At 41.1% G+C, this 22741-nt stretch overlaps 1 long non-coding RNA gene across 3 annotated transcripts in view; it reads right to left on the reverse strand.

Moving 5' to 3' along the window:
• The window catches only part of LOC116642505, a 76003-nt gene that overhangs the window by 19535 nt on the left and 33727 nt on the right, over positions 1 to 22741 (reverse strand). For 2 of the 3 annotated variants that reach the window (XR_004301343.1, XR_004301342.1), the window contains one exon: positions 14647 to 14786. The exons of the other annotated variant lie outside the window; for it this stretch is intronic. This is a non-coding gene — a long non-coding RNA (uncharacterized LOC116642505). The remainder of the gene's footprint in view (positions 1 to 14646; positions 14787 to 22741) is intronic. 3 annotated transcript variants of the gene reach the window in all.

The following is a 22741-nucleotide window of genomic DNA, read 5'->3' on the forward strand; positions in this document are numbered from 1 at the left end:
GGTCCCAGCTTTTCTGCCAGTGTTTTCCCAACACACAATCTTTTTTGAAGAATATTACTCAGAATGCAATAAAAACATGTTTTATGGCTTATATGTAGTAATTTGCTGCAGGAAAATGTAAATTAAAATATAACCTTCGACTCCCAGAAAATACTGTCTCTGTTGAATATTTAACTTTCTTTCTTTTGGGGTAGGGGGGACTTAAATTCTCTCTTCCTTTTTTCTCTTTTTACATCGTCTCCTTTACATGCTCATCTAACAGCTAAACATTGCCAAATCCTTCCTTGTATGTTAGAGATGTTAGCTGTGCTCATACGAGCATTCAGATGTGCCTGGCCCTGCCCAGAGGCTCACTCTGGTGGGCCCTTGGAGCCCTGTTTCATGACGGATTGAAGATTTCCCTAGGAAATAGCTCATTACCAGAGAGGAGAGAGTTGAGGGACATATGTTTGTTTCAAGACAATGAGAAAGGGTCGGAGGAGAGGGTCATATGGGCAAAATGTGATCATTTAGATCACTCATTCTCCATGGAGTCCCCCTGGGAGTGGGGACTATGAATACAAACTTTAAGAACTGTTTTACCAAAAATATCTTTAGACATTGGGAGCACAAAGAAGCACTTTTGGTAACCTAGGTAACAGATGGTAATAATAATAATTAGCATTTATTGAGCTCTTCCTAATTACTAAACATGGAACACACATCGTCTTACTCATGCATTATCATAATCATCAGGTGGCCCTTGGATAAGGCCTTTATTCTCTCCATTTCAGAGATGAGGAAGCTGAGGCTTGGAGGGCATACCTAACTTGGCCTGTGGCCATGCAGCTAAAAAGTGGCAGATCCAAGATTCTAACTCAGATCTCTCTAATCTTAAAATCTACTGTCTGGACCACATTGCCAATAACATCTTCCACCAAGTCCAACAGGAGTACACTGGAGCATGGGATAGAAGCTGTGGGCCGAGAGGTCGTTCAGGCCAGCCTATATGTGCCATGGAAGGTGGGAGACTACCGGGCATTAATGCACACTCAGTGTGGGTATCTGATTCCTTCCTACTCCTATCAGAAGCTTCTTGTTGGCTTCTTGACAATCTCTTAGCTGCTGAGTAAGAGGAGGAAAGCAGCTCCTGGCAGACGTTAGCCTCAATGACCGCTTTTGGGAACACACGTGAAATAACTCCTGGGTTTCCCAGAATAATTAGGGGGAGATTCAAAGGCAATTGGAGTTCTGGAAGAGTGAACTGGTGACAAAATAAAATGGATTCTGTTTTGTTACTGTTTGATGACCCTATTTTTAACCTTAGATTAAAAGGTTAGGAATTTTAGGTCCTTGGTTAGGACTAGGGAAATGGGTTATGCAAAGAACCTCCCAAATCAGGATTTGGCTGGTAATGAAACGAGGAACATGGCCTCTGGTTTTTATCTTTGGATGCCCTTACATTCTGGTTTGTGAATTCTGGGTGAGTGAAAACAACTCTGGAGTGCTGTTTTCTTCCCTCTGAGCTTGTTTAGGAAGAGGACAACTTCTGCCTCTTTCCTCCCCAACCTCAATTATTATTCAAAAAGTATTGCCAAGCACAGGCCCTTTACCAAATGAAAAAGTGCTTGATCACCAATCATCTTTGTCATATTTTTTTTTAAAGATTTTATTTATTTATTTGACAGAGAGAGAGATATAGCGAGAACAGGAACACAAGCAAGGGGAGCGGGAGAGGGAGAAGCAGGCTTCCTGCCGAGCAGGGAGCCTGATGTGGGGCTCGATCCCAGGACCCTGGGAGCATGACCTGAGCAGAAGGCAGACACTTAACGACTGAGCCATCCAGGCGCCCCATCTTTGTCATATTTGGAACATCTACTCTTCACAAGAGGCACAGCACAAGGGACTGGGGACCCGGAAATGACTAAGCTGGGAATCCTTGCTCTTAGTCAATTCCCCTCTCCTGCAGAGAGACAGACAGGTATGTAACTAATCACACACACAACCAAAGAAAACAGAACTAAGTGGAGACAAAGTAGCAAAAGTATAGGAGGCTTTAGGCATTGAGTACCATTCTTATGAGGGTGGGGGCTTTGTCCATTTTCTCTTGTCAATCCTGTTTAGGTAAATGTATGTTTTGGGTAGATGCTATTTCACATTATTCTTCCTGGCTTTCCCACTCTGTTCCCTCACTTATTCATCCTTCTTGGGCTCTCTCTACAGTCTCTTCCTCTCTCCCCTTCCAAAGCCCTTCCCAGACACCCACTGAAATTACTGAGCTCCTACTCAGAACCACCTTCACATCAAGCTACTAACGACATGTTCTTGCCAACCATTACTCTTTAGTCCATCTGTCTTCTTGTCTGCTCAGAAGAGTCCAAAAGTATTTCTAGATCTTTAACAATCTTTAAGCTACATGGGGGAAATGCATTTAAACTAGTTAATAAGACCACAGGCTAAGGGCAAAGCGCTAAGATCGACTTTTATGTACCCAATTACCACCTTAGATGTCAACTGTGCACCAGGGGGTTCTTAATGAGTTACGTAAGGGAGAGAGTCTTTGAAATGGTTTGGCCTTTCCTCCTTCCTTTATAACCCGGCATCTATCCTACTCTGCTGGAAGGAGCAGCTGAAAAATGCAAAAGAGAGCAACAGCAATAAGGGAAAACTGTACGATAGCGGGGACTTGGCTGTGTTGCTCACTGCTCCATTTCTACCACCTAACACGCAGTGGTACTAGATAAATATTTGCTGAAAGGGGAGGGAGGGGAGAGATTGAGATAAACATTGGACTTGGCTTCTACTAGATGAACTCTGAGATCCCTTCTTACTGAGATTTTAGGACCCAATAACAGTGAGAACATAAATTTGAAAAACTATGTAAACTCATGATGTTGCATTGTTTCCTATCCCATCTTCTCTGTATTTACAAGTCGTTACATTGGTATGGCCAATATTGAGATCAAGGAAGGGAGAACAGAATCAAGGCAATGGAAAGAATTTCAAAAGGCTATTTATTTTATCCCCAGTTGGCAACTAAATCATCCCATAAAAGGACGTACGGTGACATAATGGAAAGTGTGCAGGCTTTGGAGTCAAACAGAGCTGGGTTTGAATTCCTGTTCTGCTGCTCACAGACTGCATGACCTTGGACGACGTAACATCTTTGAGCCTGATTCCTCTTTTATAAAATACATACCATAAGAAAATATTTGAGGGTTTTGCACCTTGCACAAACTGACACATAGAAGGACCTCAAAAATATGTTAGTTCCCTTTCTCCTCAGAAAGCTATATGCACATAATTATTTTTTAAAAGATACATTTTGGGGCACCTGGGTGGCTCAGTTGGTTAAGCATCTGCCTTCAGCTCAGGTCATGATCCTGGAGTCCTGGGATCGAGCCTCAAGTCGGGCTCTGTGCTTAACGGGGAGCCTGCTTCTCCCTCTCCCTCTGCCCCTTCCCACTCATGCTCTCTCTCTCAAATAAATAAATAAATCTTTTTTAAAAGAGATACGTCTCAGGGCGCCTGGGTGGCTCAGTCGTTAAGCATCTGCCTTCGGCTCAGGTCATGATCCCAGGGTCCTGGGATCGAGCCCCGAATTGGGCTCCCTGCTCCGCGGGAAGCCTGCTTCTCCCTCTCCCACTCCCCCTGCTTGTGTTCCCTCTCTCACTGTGTCTCTCTCTGTCAAATAAATAAAATCTTTAAAAATAAATAAATAAATAAAAGAGATACGTCTCAATTTCCTTTAGTATATCAACATCTTACAGATGTTCTAGCCTCATAAGTCTACAGATTTTGTAATTGTGCTGACATGAAAGGCCTTTTACTTACTTAAAAAAAATGTTGAACTTACTGTTGGTTGGAATATCAGTTGAATAACATCACTACTGCCAAATCCCCATTTGTACAGTAACCCTTCATAAACTTAAAGATCATTGTTGAGTCCTTTGTGAGCCTGTTATAAAACCCAACCCTTACATTGCCTCATTTGTCAAGGGTTTTTAAAGAAAAGAATTCTTTTAAACACTTAGTATATGACTAGGTCTTAACCTGCTTTAAGACAGGACCTTGTTTTCACTCCAGCAAGGCAGAAGCTAAAACATTAATAACAATTCTAACTATGGAAGATATAGATCAAAGCTAGAAGAAAAGAAAACATATATTACCTCCTTCTACTAAATGAAGGTTAAGCTCTCTTCAAAGACCTTTAAGTTTAAAATAGTTGTTATACAGCCAATTGACTTGCAAGGTGACTGGAGACAGAGGAAACTTGACCTCTAATAAGAAGTGTTTAAAAATGGAAAGAAGGTTCTGGAGCAAACTTTTCTAGGCCAGGGACTGAGTCTTAATCCTTCATGATTCTCAGGCATCAGGGGCACGTCTGGCACCAAGTAATGGTTAGAAATCTTAAGCTGAATTGAAGTAACAGTTGTCACCTCCATAAAAACTGTAACAGGAGTACTTTAAATAGAAAAACAGAAAATATAAAAATTAAAACCTAATAATATTAATATTATACTCATTATTTTAAAAGTGGTCCTACTATTTCCTTAAGATGCATGTTGCCCTTTAAAGCAAAGAATAATACTTTATTTTTTTTTTTATGCTTTTGAAAAAATATTTCAAAGGCCATTAGTTCTGGGTCATAAACTACTATCTTTTCTCTGGATCCAATTAAAAGTACTCAGTAAGGGAGCACCTCGGTGGCTCAGTCGGTTGAGTGTCACTCTTGGTTTCCACTCAGGTCGTATCTCAGGGTGGTGAGATCGAGCCCCACCTGGGGGGGGTCCACACTCAGCATGGGGTCTGCTGGAGATTCTCTCCCTTCCTCTCTCTCCCTCCCCCTCTACCCCCCCCCCCCCCCCCTCGTGCACATGCACACACCCTCTCTCTAAAATAAATAAATAAAATCTTTTTAAAAAATACTCAGTAAGGAGATTCACATGAAAACTGATTTGTCTATGTGGTATAGATTCATTGCCACCCACTTCTGCCTTCAGTAGACAGGGCCATTCCACCGCATTTACTTCTGGGCTGCCATTTCCTTTCATGGCTGACATTCATCCCTACACATGTAGCAATACACAGGTGTCCTAAATGTGTGAAGGAAACTTATTTCAGGCATACAATAATCGGAATACATAAAAGTCTTCTGTCTTGCAATTCGGTAGGAAGGCTAATAACTACCACATGGGGTTGTGGTACAGAGTAAGTAAAATAATGAATGTGTCACTCAGTATATGCCGGGGCCATGAGAGTAGGCACCAAATTAATGTTATTAGTGGTTATAGGAACAATAGTAGTAAACAGAATAGATCCATCTATCAGGCAGGCCTGAGTTCAAATCCCAGCTCAGCCATTTTACAGCTATGTAAATTTAGGGCAAGTTGTTAAATCTCTCTGAGCCTCAGCTTTTCCATTTACAAAATTTGGACACTTACGGCATCTATCTCAAACCACTTTTGAGACAATTGAACTTGATAATCCACTTAAAGAATTTGGGACAATGTATGTTTCTCGGTATGTGTTCAACAAATGTCTATTATTCTTATTACCATCATTATTATCAATAATAATTCACTAATTAATTTTGTCTGTACTTTAAGGGAAAATGGTAAGTAAATTAAATATCTAGAAAATGAATCTCAAGTCTTGAAACCAAAGAAATAACTAAATATAGTAATTACAAATGGAGAGAGGGGTTTGTATATTGGTGATCAGTTGGAGCTTTCTTAGGATAGAGATCCTTCTTTTTCCCAATACCTTGATACATCTTAGAGAGGTGGTGGAAATAAACGTAAGAACTTAAAAAATACCTGCTTTTGGTTAAGATATGCTCTCCTTTTCATTTTAAAGATCACTTATTTGTAAGAATACTAATTATAATTTATTTTTAAGAATTTTATTTATTTTAATTTTTTATTTTTAAGAATTTTAACTAGATACAAAAAGTTGGCAAAGTTGTTTAAAATGTTAATTAAAATAGACAAAAGCAGAAAATAGAAAAGATTTTAGAGGATATGTATTTACCGCATCATTTTGAAGATGAGGGCACTGAGATGAAGACTTGCCTGGGGTCATCTAGGGGAGTATGCGTGGGGCTCAGGCTAGGTTTCGTGATTACTCTGCAGACCACTCTGTTACAGCTCGACAAAAGTTAAGTCAAGGTGCTGATTAGCCAAGCCTGAGTCTCCATGAGCCAGAGAAATGGAAGTATTTCACTGTAGTCCACGACTGAGTTCTTCAGTGCATGAAAATCCTATCATGTTCTGCTTGGTATGATTCATCTTTGGTGTATAATATGTCATAGCTATGCATTGATTTTGTCAATTTAATGTGAAGAAAATTAATGTAATTAATTATTGAATGAACCAGTGTTTCCTTGTAACCCCATGACACTTGCCCTAGAACATGCATCTACCTTTCTTCCTTCAACTGTAACTCTTTTGTATGACCAGTGATAAGGCTTGGCTCCACAGCTCTCAAAAGCTCTTAAGGTTTTCCCATCATATATTTTATCTCTAGAGTGCCCATATATTTTATGAAATCATTCACATTACTCCTCAGAGATTAAGAACTGATTAATATAGGACATTAATGACATTTTAAGGTCCCAGGCTCCACTTTATCCTAAGCTTGTGAAAGGCCACTGTTTAATTACAATCATTCCATTCTCAGAGAGATTTCCACTTTGTAATAGATAGATGGCTGCAACAGCCTCAGAACACGCATTCCCTCTTAAAACGCAGACCAAAAAAAGCACTTCAGTCTTTTTTCCAGAACTTGTGAGAAATATTTCAAAGGCTTCTCAATGGCATTGGTTTGGTCACATGTCTATGTCTAAGCCAATCACTATGGACAGAAGAATGTGTGGCCAAGCTTGGCTCAGACACCATCCCTGGGATGAGGTTGAAGGCAACCCCACCAGGACCATATATAGTGAGAGTGGCAAGTGATGAATCCCCAAGTAACCACTGGAGATGGAGTGGCTTCTGATCTAATAAATGTCTGCTATTCGGGGGAAAGTCTCCGAGCCATGGAATAATAGGATAGTAAGACTGGGACCCTTTAGTTAGGAAAGATGGAACCTAATGGAACTTCTTAAAACTATAAACATTCTATACAAATGAACACCAAATCCTTAATTATTGTAATAAGAATACCACTTTTGAAATTTTGAAAGTTATTTTAGTAGTGAGAGATGCTACTTTATGTAGTAGGCAATATCTTCATGGGATTCTTTATCATCAAGGGGCTGCACTTCTGAAAAATATCATTAATTCAAAAAATTCGGTGGAGGGGGGAAAGCCTAAATTAGTAATGTAGAAATGGATAAGACACCCCAAATTTCTGTAACTCCTTTTGAAAACTGAGCTAAATGATCCTCTGGAGCAATCTGTGTATTCTCTTGAGGACTGGATAGTCCCCCAACCTTAACAGGCCAGTTCAACTGCATAAGCTCTTAAGTCCCTAAAAAAGTCTAAGGAGGAAGCAAAGCAGAAAGCTGCAACCAGGCTCTAAAGAAAAAGAACATGCATTCCCCTGCTTCATTTGTAGATCTAACAGAGAGAAGACGCAGCTGTAATCTGCATAAGTGAATCAAGAGAGTAAGAAAAAAAAACCATGTTTTAAAATTCAAAGAAATTTTGCTTGAGACCAAAAACAAACCAAGTAAACAAATGATTGTACATTCGAGCTAAACATTTATCTTCAAATTTTTTGTTTTTGATTTCTAAATTATAACTCACATATAAAATAAATATATTATTAATTATATGATTACATATCATATAGAATATTATATATCATCATACATAGCCTCATAGTTAATCATTGAGTACTCGATGAGCAAGGACATTTTTGCTCTTTTCCTCCTGCCTCCTGAAACAAAGGTCTGATAAGTTCCTGATTCTTACATTGGAGCCTGTTTCATCAAAAAAAGTAGAAATTCTTAAGAATGTAAATGTGTCCTTCGGGCAGCCTTTCATTCCCTTTTCTTTTTTTCCTGGGGTATCATTGTGCTTTCCTGGTGATTTAGCCACTGAGGAATGATGAAAAGAATTATCTGTCTCAATGACTTGTGGCTTATTGTAGGCACTGGGGACAAAGTTGAAATAAAAGGTCACAATGAGATTTGATTGTTCTTCATGTTCTGTCACAGACAGGAATAAAGGCATGCCTTGGGAAAGAAGCTGTGTAGAAACAGAACTTCTTGCTGTACATTATGCAAAACCATAGATACTGTGCTTTACAGAAAATAAATGTTTTTAGAGATATCATACTTGGTTCCAAATTATGCCAAAATCATTTGAAATAAAATCTTTAAAAAAATGTGAACATTACATTTCTAGAAGTTTGGGATCTATGAACCCAAGATACTTTTTTTAAAAATGGGTTTGGGGCTCAGAGTGGGCAGTTGCTTAATTTATTCCTTAGCTATGCCCATTGACTTGATCAAAGGTGTGACCGTATGAGTAAAGTCATATACCTATTTGCTCACTCACTGAACAACTATTTATGGGACTCATTCTATGTGTCAGAAATAGAACACTGAATAGGACAAAGACTTAGCCTGGTGGGAAGTCTCCTGGGAACACAGAAAGTAAATAAAGATATTTAAATTGTGAGTGTAGTAAGTGACACAAAAGGAAAGCATGATGGGAGTGTCCAATGAGGAAGCCAAGAGGTAGGTAGGTGGAGGTAGTCAGGGACAGGATGAGTGGCAAGAAGAGGCAGAGGACACTATATCTCTGAAGTTTCTGAGGTGGAAAGGAGCATGAGGTGTTCAGTGAGCTAAAAGGAGATCCACAGGAAGAAGGCAGGTGTGAACGAGGGTTGAAACAGGAGAGGAAAGAGGCAGAGCACATAGAGTCTTGAAGGCATAAGAATCTGAAGCTTTATAAACAATGGAAATTCATGGGAGAGGGTTGTTGTTTTTTTTAATGCATGTCATTGTCTTATTTTTGTTTTATTTTGAAAGATCCCCTTTTCCACAGTTTAGGGAATCAACCGGAGAGGTATAAGCACAGAGATAGGGAGACTTCTTGTGTCTGTTATGGTGGTCGAGAAAGCAGGTGATAGTGACTCTGCCCACCAGGGATGGCAAAGCTGGGGGAGAGAAATAGAAGGATTTGAAAAGTATTTAGGAGCCAGAATCAATCATAGAATGGGTAAAGTGAGTGAACATGACTCCCATGTTTCTAGACTGGATGGAGGGCAGGGAGGGCAGTCCCTGGCGTTGGGACCTCCCACGGCAGAGGATGTTTGAGGAGAGACTAATGTCAGTTCTGGAAAGGTTTGTGTCATATCCAAGCAGAGACAAGGAGTTGACAGTCAGTTACTTGGGCCTGGAATAGAGCGGAAAAGTCGAAACTAGATCTCTTTGCAAGTTTTTGTACTTAACACTTTCAGATGCTTCCTAGTTACCAGTCCCTTTCTAAGCACTTCATAAACACTAAACTGTTTTCATCTTCCTTAAACCCTCTAAGGCAAGTGCAACTGTTAAACCTCTTTTACCAGGATTGTTAAAGTTGCCCAGCTAGGGGATATAGAGTCAGGATTCCAACCCAGACCGTCCGGCCCCGGAGTCCACACTTCTAACCACGAGGCTGCAAGGCTGAGCCCAGGAATCAGATGGGCGGGTGAGATGGTAGAGCACTAAGAGGAGACAAGGGAGCCCCGAGGAGCTCACATTGTTAAGGTCAGGAGAGGAAAGTGAATTGGCAAAGGAGACAGGTGACTTGTACAAATCCATTAGACCCATTTGTCCCAACATGCTCTCCCAGCAGGGCCTCACACATTGAAGTCAGCAGAGCCCAGATGACATTCATCTCCATTAGCCTGGACACCCTCACCACCGGATACAAAGTCTCAGGGATTTATCCTCCTTGAAAACCTAGGACAGAGCTACCACGCCACTTTCCCGGCTCTGCTCAATTGGTGTTCCTCCAAGGCTGACTCTTTTGCCAGTAACTTGACTTGTATTATTTTTAGTGAAATATCATGTAGCAAGCTGCTCCTAAAATATTTCCAGTCTGGAGTGCTGGCAAGAAAAAAAAAAATCAAAAAAGAAGAAAGCTGGGAGTGGAGGGCAAGAATGGGAAAAGAAACGGAATAATGAAAGGTGAAGGGCAGACCACACCCAAAAACTGTGTCAGAAAGAACACAATCTTTTAAGTGAGAAGGCTGGAAACTTATCAACACGTTCTGATTGATCTTAATCTCAATGAACTGCCACCCACTCCTGCCTGCATCTTTCCTAATTAAGCAATTACCCAGTTCCTCTGTAGTGAGGGTGTTAGTTGGTTTCCACTGGCTGTACAATTTCACAGTGCCTCGGCGCCGGGAAGCCTTGGAAAGTCCTATCTAAGAGCCCAGGCTGTGGATTTGAATAAGCACAGGGTGAGTTCAGGCTCTGTGTTAAATGCAGGACTTTAGGAAGTCACTAATCTGTGGTCTCAGTTTCCTCATCTGAGAAATGGGGATGATGATAAAACCTACTTCATAGAGTTCTTATGAAACATTCAATATAGTACGTGGCCCGTAGAATAGTAAATACTCAAGAAGCATTCATTAATCTTATTTTTATTATCATTAGAAAGGTTGGTGCTCTTTAAATGCTTTTAGCAACATAATATGCCATGGTATTTGCAAGAGCACCAATGCACCATATTAATAGTAAGTCATGGTCACAGCCATTAAAGGAGGATTTTGAAACTTAATTTGAGTATTACTAATTGAATTACTCTTAACTACTGTTTGTATCTGGCAGCATTCGGAGAAGCAGAAGTACTCTGTGTGTGTGGGGGGGGGGTGTTGGGGAGAGAGAGAGAGAGAGAGCGAGAGCGAGAGCGAACACAGTTTGTCATAGAGATTAGACTTTATACAACTGTGGGATCTGGTTCAGCAGTCTCTGTAAGTCCGTTGTCTTCCTGTCTGACACGGGAGCTTGAAGCCAAGGAGCAGGCCATCAGAAAGAGAAGACAGACGTAGAATCAGGGAGAACAAGGACAGACTGGAACCCATAATAGGAACTGGAGCCCATAAGGATGGATTGAGACCGAGTTCTTGTTATCTCTGACCTTAATTATTTGGCTGTCCTGCAGAAATGGGGACCCTTAGTCAAGGAACTAAATACACAAATGGTCCAGGAGTCAGAGAAGCTAAAGAAAGCTCTGGAAGAAGGAAGGCAGTTGTAGGCCCATCCACTACCTCACACCAACAAGGTGAGCTAGCAAATAGACAATAATGTGTGAAAACTACAGAATGATAGTTGCTTCAGTTTGCCCTCTAAATGTCCCAATAAAATCTCTTTTGTAGTCCACCCCAAAGGGAAGCACACAGGAAAGGGAATTCTGGGAAATATATTTCAGCCCTGCCAATTGCTGACACATCACAAAACCACCCAATTGTTATTGCCGTGGATATTTACTGAACAGATATGTGCTCAGCACTGTGCTGACTGCTTTACTTTCCTTATTTCATCTATTTTCACCCCAAACCCCACAAGTCTAGCTATCACAGTTGAGGAAACTGGGGAAAATAATTCTTCTTGAGTAACTTGGCCACAGTCAGATGAGATTTATTTATAAGTGATGAAACATACAGGTAAGTGTTGGAGTTGGTGTCTGCATTAACCAGATTTTCTGTATCATTAGAATTCCTCTCCAAAACAGCTTAGCTAATGACTACGGCAGATAATCATCATGCAGTTCCTATCCCGCTCTTGTTAAAAATAATAAGGCAAGATAGGCCCAAGGCACTGATGTACCTAGTGATAATATAACACTCTTGGAATCCTAATGAAAGCGAAGTAATTTTCAGGTACTTTTATACATAAATATTATTCTCTTAAAAATTAAATAGATATCAACACCAAATGGAATTAATCTTTAGGCTCAATTTATTTCATTTCAAAAGCTATAAATTAATTTTAGTTACATTCTAAATGGAAGTCATAGCTAGTATACCATTATCTTGTCTGTGGGTATGCAATCTGCATCAGTTTGCACTGAATTTAATAAGAATTGAAACGGAAATCCTCATTGTCATTTAGCTAAGAGTAATCAATATCTGTGAAGTTGAGATTCCTGTGGCAACCATGGGATCTCACCCACACAGGCAAAATCCCAATTTACCAGTTAAAAGCTGGTTATAAAGAAAATATAGGGTAACTGCTGAGTAAGGTACAGATCCTCCTGTAGATAGCTATAAACTCTGGACATAGGTAAAAAAAAAAAATTACCTAGCTGAAATCACTAGAGACTGCAGTGAGGCAAACAGATTCTTTTTTTCTTTTAAGATTTATTTATTTTAGAGCGAGAACGAGAGCTGGGGGGAGGAGCAGAGGGAGAGGGAGAGAGAGAATCTCCAGCAGACTCCCCACTGAGTGAGGAGCCCGATGTGGGGGCTTGATGTGGGGCTCGATCTCACGACCTTGAAATCATGACCTGAGCCAAAATCAGAGTCAGATGCTTAACCGACTGAGCCATTCAGGTGCCCCAAGGCAGCCAGATTCTTACAGGAACTCCATGCTCGTAGGAATGAAGTAAATAGAGTGCGTTTCCATGATTGTCCTCAGCCTGGGACCGGGTATAGTCAGTAGGGATTCAGTGACCATGGGGGCACTGGTGGAAAACTGTAGTCTTGTCCTGGGGACTCAAAAGACTACATATGAGGAAACTTGTCACCAAAGAAACAGGGGAAGCTGTGTAAGGAAAATGGTCAGAGAGGGCCCACCAAATTCTGTCTGCTATTACTCTCAGTCACTCTTGAACTATTCATGTGCAGAACAGACGCAAAACAGCTCTGCCAAGCCAGAAGGTATAAACTGGATTTAGAACTGCTACTCTGAGTTTTCAGTTCCAGTACAAACCAAGAAACTTTCTGGCTAAAACAAAATGAACAATATCTATTGATACTTATTGTAGTGCTAGATAGTTCTAGTAGGTTAGCTCAAGATAGAGAATGACTAGCCATTTCCATATGACAAACTATTGTAGAGCAAACCAAGTGCAAGGAAGATGAAAGAAATGCTCTAAGTTGACCTTGAAACCAAGCTTTGGAAATGTGACCTAAATGTGGAATTCAAATAAATCCTACATCTCATGGGCTCCTCATGTTCTTCCTCCTGCATAAAGTCTTACTTTTCTGATTGCTGCATACAGACTAATACATCACCTCTGAAATCCTTGCTATTTCTTTTTTTTTAAGATTTATATATTTGAGAGCGAGAGAGCTGGGGGAGGGGCTGAGGGAGAGGGTGAGGGAGAGATTCTCAAGCAGACTCCTTGCTGAGCACAGAGCTGGATGTGGGGCTCAATCTCACGATCCAGAGATCATGACCCGAGCCGAAATTGAGTCAGACACTTAACCAACTGAGACACCCAGGTGCCCCAAATCCTTGCGATTTCTGATCTTTCATGCAGCATGACTCTGATACTATCTTATAATAAAATTACTTTCATGTAAGTATCACCTCAAGTTGTGTTGGGGTTAACAGGATATTGTGCCATGATCAATTAACGACGTCTGCCATAGGCAAGTAGACCATGTCATGTATACTCCACATCCCCCTTTTCGAGCCCTCTTAAGCATTTTACAGATATTGTCTCACTGAACCCTCACAATAACACTCTGAAGTAGATATTATTTTTTCCATTTTGTGGATGAGAAAACTGAGTTTCTGAGAGGTTGCATAAGTTACTCAGAGTCCCTCCTACCCTGTTGTCAGTGATGGAATTAGGCTTCAACGCCTGAACTTTTCCCACCATACCACTATGATTCTCTTTATAACACTACCTCCTACCTACTCAGTTCCTGGCAAGTGCTTTGCATAAAATAGGTTCTTGGTAAACATTTTTATGGACTTAATAAATGGATAACATGTCAACTTGGCACATAGCAGCCTAAAATAAGGAGGTTATTTTTTTAGACAGCTGTGAAGCTGAGGGCAAGTCTGAATCAGAATAACAGAATTTTTTAACTGGAAGCCATATTTGAACATAAAATGTTATCATGTCTATGGTGCACAGAGGATTGTGGCCTGATAAACATGTCTTCAAGTGACTAACAGTAGTATCATTTTCAGTAAAAATAAGACAACAATATTAAAATCCACATGATAATTAATCTATAATTTTTTCATGGCAGAAATTGTCATCAAATGAAATTTTAACCATATTACTTTGTGCTTAAAATTCTTAATTGGGCTGTCATGCATATCAAAGACCATAGCTGAGCCCTAAATGTTCTTCATGATCTGATCAATATCTTTATCTTTAGCCTCATCTCTACTTTCGCTCATCTGACTAGCCTCACCTCAGTCATATCAAGTCACTTAAAGCATTCATATAACATGTAATTTTACCTCTTCTCTCTCTCCCTTTTTTTTTTTAAGATTCTATTTATTTACTTGACAGAGAGAGCGAGAGAGCACAAGCAGGGGGAGCAGCAGAGGAAGAGGGAGAAGCAGACTCCCTGCTGAGCAAGGAGCCCATTGTGGGACTTAATTTCAGGACCCTGAGATCATGACCTGAGCCGAAGACAGACGCTTAATCGACTGAGCCACCCAGGCGCCCCTTCTCTCTCCTCTTATACAGTATTCTTTCTCTCTAAACTGTCCATTACTCTTCTTTATTCTTTAACATTAATTTAAAGTGTTACCTCTTTTTGCAACTCTTCTCTGATCTCTGGAACCTAAAGTTTCCTTGTTCTTGCTCAGAGTAGAAGCCTGGATTCATCAGAGCATCTTCTTCATTTTAATTGTTGATTGAACTTTCATCCTCTTCGACCTGACCGAAAGCCTTTGAAGACACAGATCACATCTTATTTTATAACTATATCACCCAGGATAGTGTCTGGCATACAGCAGGAGCTTAATAATTATTTTTTGAATGAATGAATGTCAGTTCTATTCCTAGATGACATGTGGGTATAAAGGAGATAGGAAGGAAAAGGTCAACTATTTGTCATGGGGATGGGGGGGGCGGTTTTTCTAGGAGATACAGTAGTTTATCTCTAAGTTTCTATTAGTCAGTCTGGTAGGGACTGCAGTTAGTATTCACCAAATTTCCCAGTTTTACTTGCAATTTGGTTGGTCACGGGATGCGTTATGGTAAGTGGGATCTATGCAGAAATTATGTAAGCCACTTTTCAGCATGGCTGACAAAAGTTTCCCATGTGTAATCCTTCATTCTCATTGTCTTCCTCCTATCTCCTGTTGGATGGTGCTGGGGTGACTTTGAAACTTCAATACAGTGGAGTCACAAGATGGAAATGGTCTGAGTCACTGCTTGGGTGAGAGCTAGTGCAGAGCCATTCAATTAGAAACAGCCACACTGGAAGTTAAATCACTGAGATTTGGCAGTCATCTATTATAGGAGCTTCTGTCATTTATCATGACGAGTAAAGTCAAATATGAATTCTATTTGTACCCATGTTGCTCTTAGACAAGATTCTACAAACATCTGAAAATGGAGCTTTTAAGGCCTTAAGGGGGACTCATTTAATTAAGTAGCACTTATTAAATCTCTCACTGCAATGTGTTCACAAAATAGAAGCTGGAAGTTGCAGAGGAAAACATTTCAGAATCGAGCAGACAGGATGCATACCCAGAGGGGACCTGAGATATGGTGTGTGTGGTCTCAGAAATATACCTATAGACTAGTTTTGAGCTAGCCCCTGTATCTTACCTTTAGGACCTGTATATCTAGAGTCTGCAGAAATGCAGCCTGCTTGACTCTCTTAGTGACAAGCTAGGGAAAAAACGAAGGTAAGACTGTAATTAAATGAATCTTTGTGGGTCAGGATAAAGTATGTATGGCAAGGGATGGGGACCCAGAGGGGGGCCTTTCTTCCCATCCGCATGCCCCTTTCCCTTCTTCCTACTCCCAACTCTGTTTCTCTCCTACAAGTGATGGTGTTTCTGCCACTAAAGTCATGCTCTGATTATTGTAGTAGCCAAACTGTAACTCTAGAGATGTGGTTGCTGGTAAGTAAGAAAGTAGAGCAAACCAGCTGTGAGTGCACTTATATAAGCAAAACAGCCTAAGACCGTTCAGGTATCATGACCCAAGGGCTGGCTTTCCTGTGACACTGTAGAGGATATTCGATTCAACTCTATTTTCCTTGTGTAGGATCTTAGAATGTGACAAAACAGGGTAATGCAAAGCTGAATGGATATTGTAGGAACTGAGGAATTACTGGGTCTGATTAGATTCATGGCTTAATCCAGCAGAGGCCCAAATAAAGGCATCACTCAATTCTCAAGAGTTGGTCTCAAAAGGTTAATGCAGAGGACATCTCTTGGGGTGACCTCCCAGTTCTCTGTGATCACATCTATGGGGGGCTTCCAAGAACTGAGGCTGTGTTCTAGGATCCTGCCATCATTGCCACGGGAACTAGACAACTGACCAAACTGGGGCCATGAGACACTCAGTCCCTGGAATTTGGGGTGTCATACATATCAAAGCATGGGGTACATGGGGCTCAGGCATATTGAAGAGCTCCTTGGAGAAGAAGCTCATGAGCTTAAATGTTGAGATCCTGAAGCTGCCTTCATACCTTCTTCTCCTATATTTTTGTTTTTAACTACTCCTTTACATTTTTATAATTTTCCAATTTCATTCCACTGAACTCCCTCTTTTTCCTTTTGCTTGTCTCAGTTGATTTCTGTTACTTGCAACTAGGCAATGACTATGGTGAGGCACAGACCAGATTTTTCATGTCTTTTATGGTACTGCAAACTTTATCCAGATCCTTTCCTAACCGATTTAGTTATCCGACCTCTGATGGCATCTCTGTGGTATTGAGTTTTGTCCTCTGCATGAAGTTGGCTTTATTTTTAAATTGTAAAAATCTTTATTTTTCCAGGATGTTGAATATAAATCTAAAACTCCCAAAGTAAAGTTTAAAACAAACAAACAAACAAAAAAACCCAAAAAACAAAATATGACTCACAAAAAAGGACATTTTAATAGTTAGAAGTTACGGGAAAAGATTTGTCAAGCATCATTTGCTAAATCTCACACATAGTAAGAAGGTGCTCAGAAACTATAAAAAAAGGAATCTTGTCCTATATTAGGCACATAGGAGGGAAGGTCAAAGAATAAGATTACCTCAAGCAACATGTTATTTTCTATCTGGATCTTAAGAGAGATTTTTACTTTCAAATGTTGAATAGCTATTAAAATGGAAAAGATCTTAAATGATGGGGAGGAAAACACTGCAGGAAGTCACAAAATGAAGCAAAAACAGAAGATGCCTACAGACTGCATTCTTTGAAAATACTTTACACCTGCCCACAGCTCTCCATGTGGCAAGGTCAGCATACTTCTAACACCCCTGAGGCACACCTGTGAGGACCGCATCAGACCGCAAGTAACAGAATGGTACCAAATCAGACCACTTGTTCATCGTTAACCTAGGAATCCAAATTAGAGCTGAGATCGGAAGCCCAGATTTCTACAAACTCTTGGAGACCTCGGTGGGATAAAACAGGCCACCCCACCTCTGAAAGGACAGCTGCTTGATGTTTTCAGTTTCATGAGAAAAGTTTGCATTCCTTCACTTGGTTTTCTGAGTGATTCAGAAATAGATGGCAGAAGTTTTAAGGATTGTTTTTAAAGGCTCCAGAAATCCTTCCTTCCTTCCTTCCTTCTTTCCTTCCTTCCTTCCTTCCTTCCTTCCTTCCTTCCTTCCTTCCTTCCTTCCTTCGTACCTCCCTTCTCCTGTCAAATACCAGTCCACTGACCATAATTAATGGGGAAAAGTAAAAAAAAAAGTCATACATAAAATATACATTCAGAGACATGGACGCTGATACGTGAAATAAAAGGATGTGGTCTAGGGTGCCTGGGTGGCTCAGTTGGTTGGGCAACTGCGTTTGGCTCGGGTCATGATCCTGGAGTCCTGGGATCGAGTCCCGCATCGGGCTCCCTGCTCGGCGGGGAGTCTGCTTCTCCCTCTCCTGCTCCCCCCTCTCATGCACTCTCTCTCTCTCTTTCTCTCTCTCAAATAAATAAATAAAATCTTTAAAAAAAAAAAGGGATGTGGTCTAGATTTTCAATTAAAACAATTAGACAATAAGCTGAGAATCTATCTGGCCTCAAGAGTTCCCTCAGGAGTTCACAGATATGTCTTCAAACCCCAGACAAACTGATCATTTCTGTCTGAGCAGCAAAGTCTAGATATACACATCATTACATGCATTAGAGCCCCAAAGCTCTTTGAGTAATCTCAAAAGCTTTTCATTTGGTTTGGAAACAGAGAGGAAGAGATAATTAGTCATCATCTGCTTAATCTTCAATGACAGAGATTGGTCTGACTGGCCTGACTTACTCCTGTCTTAATTCTTTCGAAAGCAGAGGAAAGACGGCACTGTGCTGTGGAACATTCCTTCTTGAGTACGCTAAGCAGAGATCAAAGCCTGTCTTCCCCCTGGAGACCCAGCAACATGTTGTCCTCCATAGAGGATTTGGAGCAAGGTGAGTTGTGTCAGATTCATCTACATGTAGCCGTGCTGGCCCTGACTCTCCTAGGACTCCTAACTTCCTTCATAGTGACAGATAAGGTCTAAATCACAAAGGCCCCATTCCCTACCTGCTTAGTCATGGGAAGTCCAAACTTCCCAGTGAATCCTGGCAATCTCCAGGGGCTGCTTCTGTGTTCTAAGAATTCAGCTTGGTTTGTATTTGCCATTCATTGACTTTGGGCTACCTAGCTCTTTTCTCTTTATAGGGTCTCATCTCTTCCTGCTGGTGGGTTCCATGGTCTCTCCTCCCAATATTCTATTACCAATTGCTTGACAAAAACAAAAACAAAGATCTTCCCAAGGATAATCAATAATTTGGAGTACATTTAAAGACAATCCAAATCCAGATGGAGAAGAGAGATGTCTACACACAGTAACAAATGAGCCAATATTTAGAGTGCTTCTTATGAGCCAAGCTCTATGTGATTTAACTTACTTCTTGCTACCACTTTATGAGTCGTGGACTCTTATTAACACAAATCTATAGATGAACAAACTGAGACATAGAGAAGGTTAAAAAATATTTTGTTGAAGTCACATTTAGTAAGAGGCAGAGCTGGGATTTGAGTCCAGGAAATCTGGTTGAAAAAGCTAGGCTCTTCACCATGATACTGTATATCCCCTCTACCTCCTAATGAAGTAAACATCATCTGCAAAGATGCACCTTTATCCATTGTTAAAATAACATGCTGCATTATCTTTTCAAAACTTTTGTCTTATTGGAGTTCAAATTTCTCCATTCCAGGGTGTTTACTCTCCACTTGCACAACTAACAGAAAACCACAGGGATGATCTGCCCCAAAGATAAAGTCTCCACCTCTTTGTGAAATGTAAATTATTCTGCTCAGAATCCTTGCTCTTGTCAGTTATATTGGTTTTTTAGCTTCTGTCCTCACCAACTAAAGAAGGTCAAACTTCTCCCTGCACAAAAGAAAGCTCCTGTGTCATGAGGCAACTGTCCCATTTCATTCCAGTGGACTTGGTTTCAAGTTTTTAAATCCCTTCTTGACCATCCTTCTTTGGTGGAGAATGCTCAAGGTCAGTGTATACAGCCACTAAGACACATGCTTTCTCTGACTTGTTTGTCCCCACCTCTTTGAACTCTTATTGGTTTTACCTTCTGTCCCAGGAGTCCATTCTTGGTCTGCCTCTTTTCCCACTCTGACCATTCCCATCCTTTCAGATGGAAACAGGATGCCAATGTTTCCCAAGCCCAGGTCTTGAGTTATACCTCTTCCCTGAATTCCTCTTGTATATACTAATCTGCCTTTAGGATATCTCTACTTAGATGCCCCATGGTCACCTCGAATATAGCACAACCACCACCTCAGGTCATTGCACTAGCTCTTTCTCTGCCCAGAGTGATCTTCTACTAGACAGCTCAAGCTCTTTCCCTCACAGCCTTCCTTGACCATCCTCTTTAAAATAGTAGCATCCCACCTCCCACACTCTCTCTGTCTGTGTCTGTCCCTCTCCACTAGAATGTAAGTTCTATCAGAGCATTGCCTTTTATCTGCTCTGTTCGGGATTGGAACAGTGCTTGGCATATTGTGGTCACTTGATACATGTTAGAAGAAAGAAGGGAAGGAAGGAGGGAGGGAGGAAAGGAAGGAAGGAAGGAGCAAATAATGAACAAACCATCTCCTTGTTCCCATCAAAGGTCCTCCCAGCCCCAGCCATTCTGTTTCCAATGTAGCAATCTAAAGCGCACATCTCATCATATGGGTCATCATTTTAAAGAAATCCTTCAAATCCCTCCTATACCCACAAATACTTAGCCTGGTACTGGTTTTATATTCTACCATTTGCCATCCTCACCAGCCTTATTTCTGACCACTCCCACAAGCATCCTGTGCTCTACCCAGCATTTCCCAAATAGATGTGCCATGAACAAATGGTCCTATGGAAGGTGAAATCCGGACAGCTCATCACACTGTTGAAAAATAAACTGAGGCATATTAAATTTTTTTTTAAATGTTTTATTTGTTTATTCATGAGAGTCAGAGAGAGATAGAGAGAGGCAGCGGCAGAGGGAGAAGCAGGCTCCCCGCCTAGCAGGGAGCCCGATGCGGGACTTGATCCCAGGACCCTGGGATCATGACCTGAGGCGAAGGCAGACGCTTAACCATCTGAGCCACCCAGGCGCCCCGGCATATTAAATTTTTTAAAGTTTATTTGAGCAAAAATCAATTTGAATTGCACAGTGCCAAATCAGAAATAGTTAGGAGTGCTCTACCAACGGAAACCAGGGGCAAGGTTTTTATAAAGAAGATATGGAAGCAAAGCAAGGAAATGATTTGATTGGCTCTGGCTTACATTATTTGGGAAAGCCTAGGTGGTTGTTTGTGGTTGGTTGCTCTTCTTACCCTAGAGGCATTTACAAGAATTGCCTGAGGTGTAGGTTTTGGATAGGTAGGCTACTAAGGCATCAGAACCACAGGCTACCAGCCTCCTTGATTGAGTCCTCTAACAGTACTGTATCTCTGTGGTTAAGAGTCACAAAGCACACTGGCATATTAAGAAAATCATGTCATTAATAAACCAGATCAAGCATACATTTAAAAAGGAAAGCTGCTTAGGAAACTAAAGTTTGTTCAGTCCAGGCTTCTCAAACTTTTTTTCCAAGGAACAGCTATGAACGCAGGTCTCACGGAACACAGTTTGGGAAACACTGCTCCATAAGACCCCTTACAGTTTCCTGTGCAACCTAGGCTCCCTCATCCTCCCGTGCTTTACTTTTATACTTCCTGTGTCTAGAAGGCCCATCCCTCTTCCGATTGCTTCAAGAATTTCTATAACCCCATCCTATAACGCTTAATGCAGGTTCACTTCCTCTGAAAAGTCCCCTCAGGGAGAATTCATCACCCTCTCCTTGTGCTCTCCAGCTGGATCTGTGACTCCCCTCTGTCATAGCACTCACCTTGTTTATTGTTCCTGCTTATTTTCTGGATCCTCCACTAGGCTGTGATCACCAGGGGCCTGGGGGGGTCCTTCAACTCCATACCCTCCGTCACTATTCTGGTGCAAAGGACACTGTAAGTGTGATAAAGGAAGAGTCTCTTTGGGGGACGTTACATGGAAATTTATGTCCATGGTATCAGACGTGAGGAGTGGGGTAGATGATGAGGAATGTGCAAAGAAACATTGACTCTGAATCAGTTATGTGAAGAGCGTTTTACCTCCTTCTGTGGGAAGGCATACAGGAAAGAAAAGATATCGTCCACCGGGAGGTGGTCTGGTCTGGACCAAACCCCCCCTGACTAAAAGGCATTCAACACTCTGAAAGTGACTTAATGGGTCTCAAATGCCTAGAATCAATAATTTTCATTGTTGCCGCTGCCTGCCTCTGCAAATGGGAAATAAACAGCCCATCTCCAGCGCACTTAAAACACAGATGCCTCCCAAACCACACGTTTGCCCTGGAAACCTGTCACAGTCATGCCAGCGGCTTGTTTTTACTTTCCAGATTCCAACCACAGACAGGGTGGCTTTTTTGTTCTAGAAAAAAAAAAATAGCCTAAGGACACAAGCAAAAAATAAACATGTGATCCTTTCCGATTTAATAATGAAAAATGTGACATTTACTTGCAAGTTCATATAAAATGAGAAGACAAGGAGTTTGGGTCATTCAGCTTCATAGCATCCAGCATCTGTTCCAGTGCATGGAACATAGCAAGTGCTCACAAATGTGTGATAAATTAGTATCTGTAAAATGTGTCAGATTAGAAGATTTCAACAGATGCGTAAAGCAAGGATATAAACCAGTAACCTTGCAAGGCTGTCTAAATGAGAACTAGTCCTGGCTCCCAGTCAACAAAGACTGAGTTAGGTCAGTGCTTCCAGCTTTGTGAGTGTGCTGTTGGACTATCAGGACCAAGTAAGGGGTGGAAGCCACGGGAGGGAGGTGGAGATCACTGACGGAAGTGTCTTGCCATTCAGCTGATTGAAAAACCAGCTTACTGAGCTACCAGCCTGAAAGCTCTGTGTTTCCATGCACAGTGATTAGCTGTGCTCCCTGCTTCTTTTAGCCACCCCTATTCTAGGGTTCTCTGTCAGGTGCACATAAAGAGTAATGATTTCTAGGTCTTCCAAAGCCACTTAGTAACTACATTGTCTAAAGAACTAGATGGGAGATAGTGATCTCTCACCAGTTGGTTTCTTTTGAAAATTTTAAATCAATTTCAAATGACTGGGGCTGACTCTGCTCTTATCTTCTTGGTGCTGCCC

Source organism: Phoca vitulina, unplaced genomic scaffold (assembly GCF_004348235.1).
Source record: "Phoca vitulina isolate PV1807 unplaced genomic scaffold, GSC_HSeal_1.0 scaffold23, whole genome shotgun sequence".
NCBI lineage: Eukaryota > Metazoa > Chordata > Mammalia > Carnivora > Phocidae > Phoca > Phoca vitulina.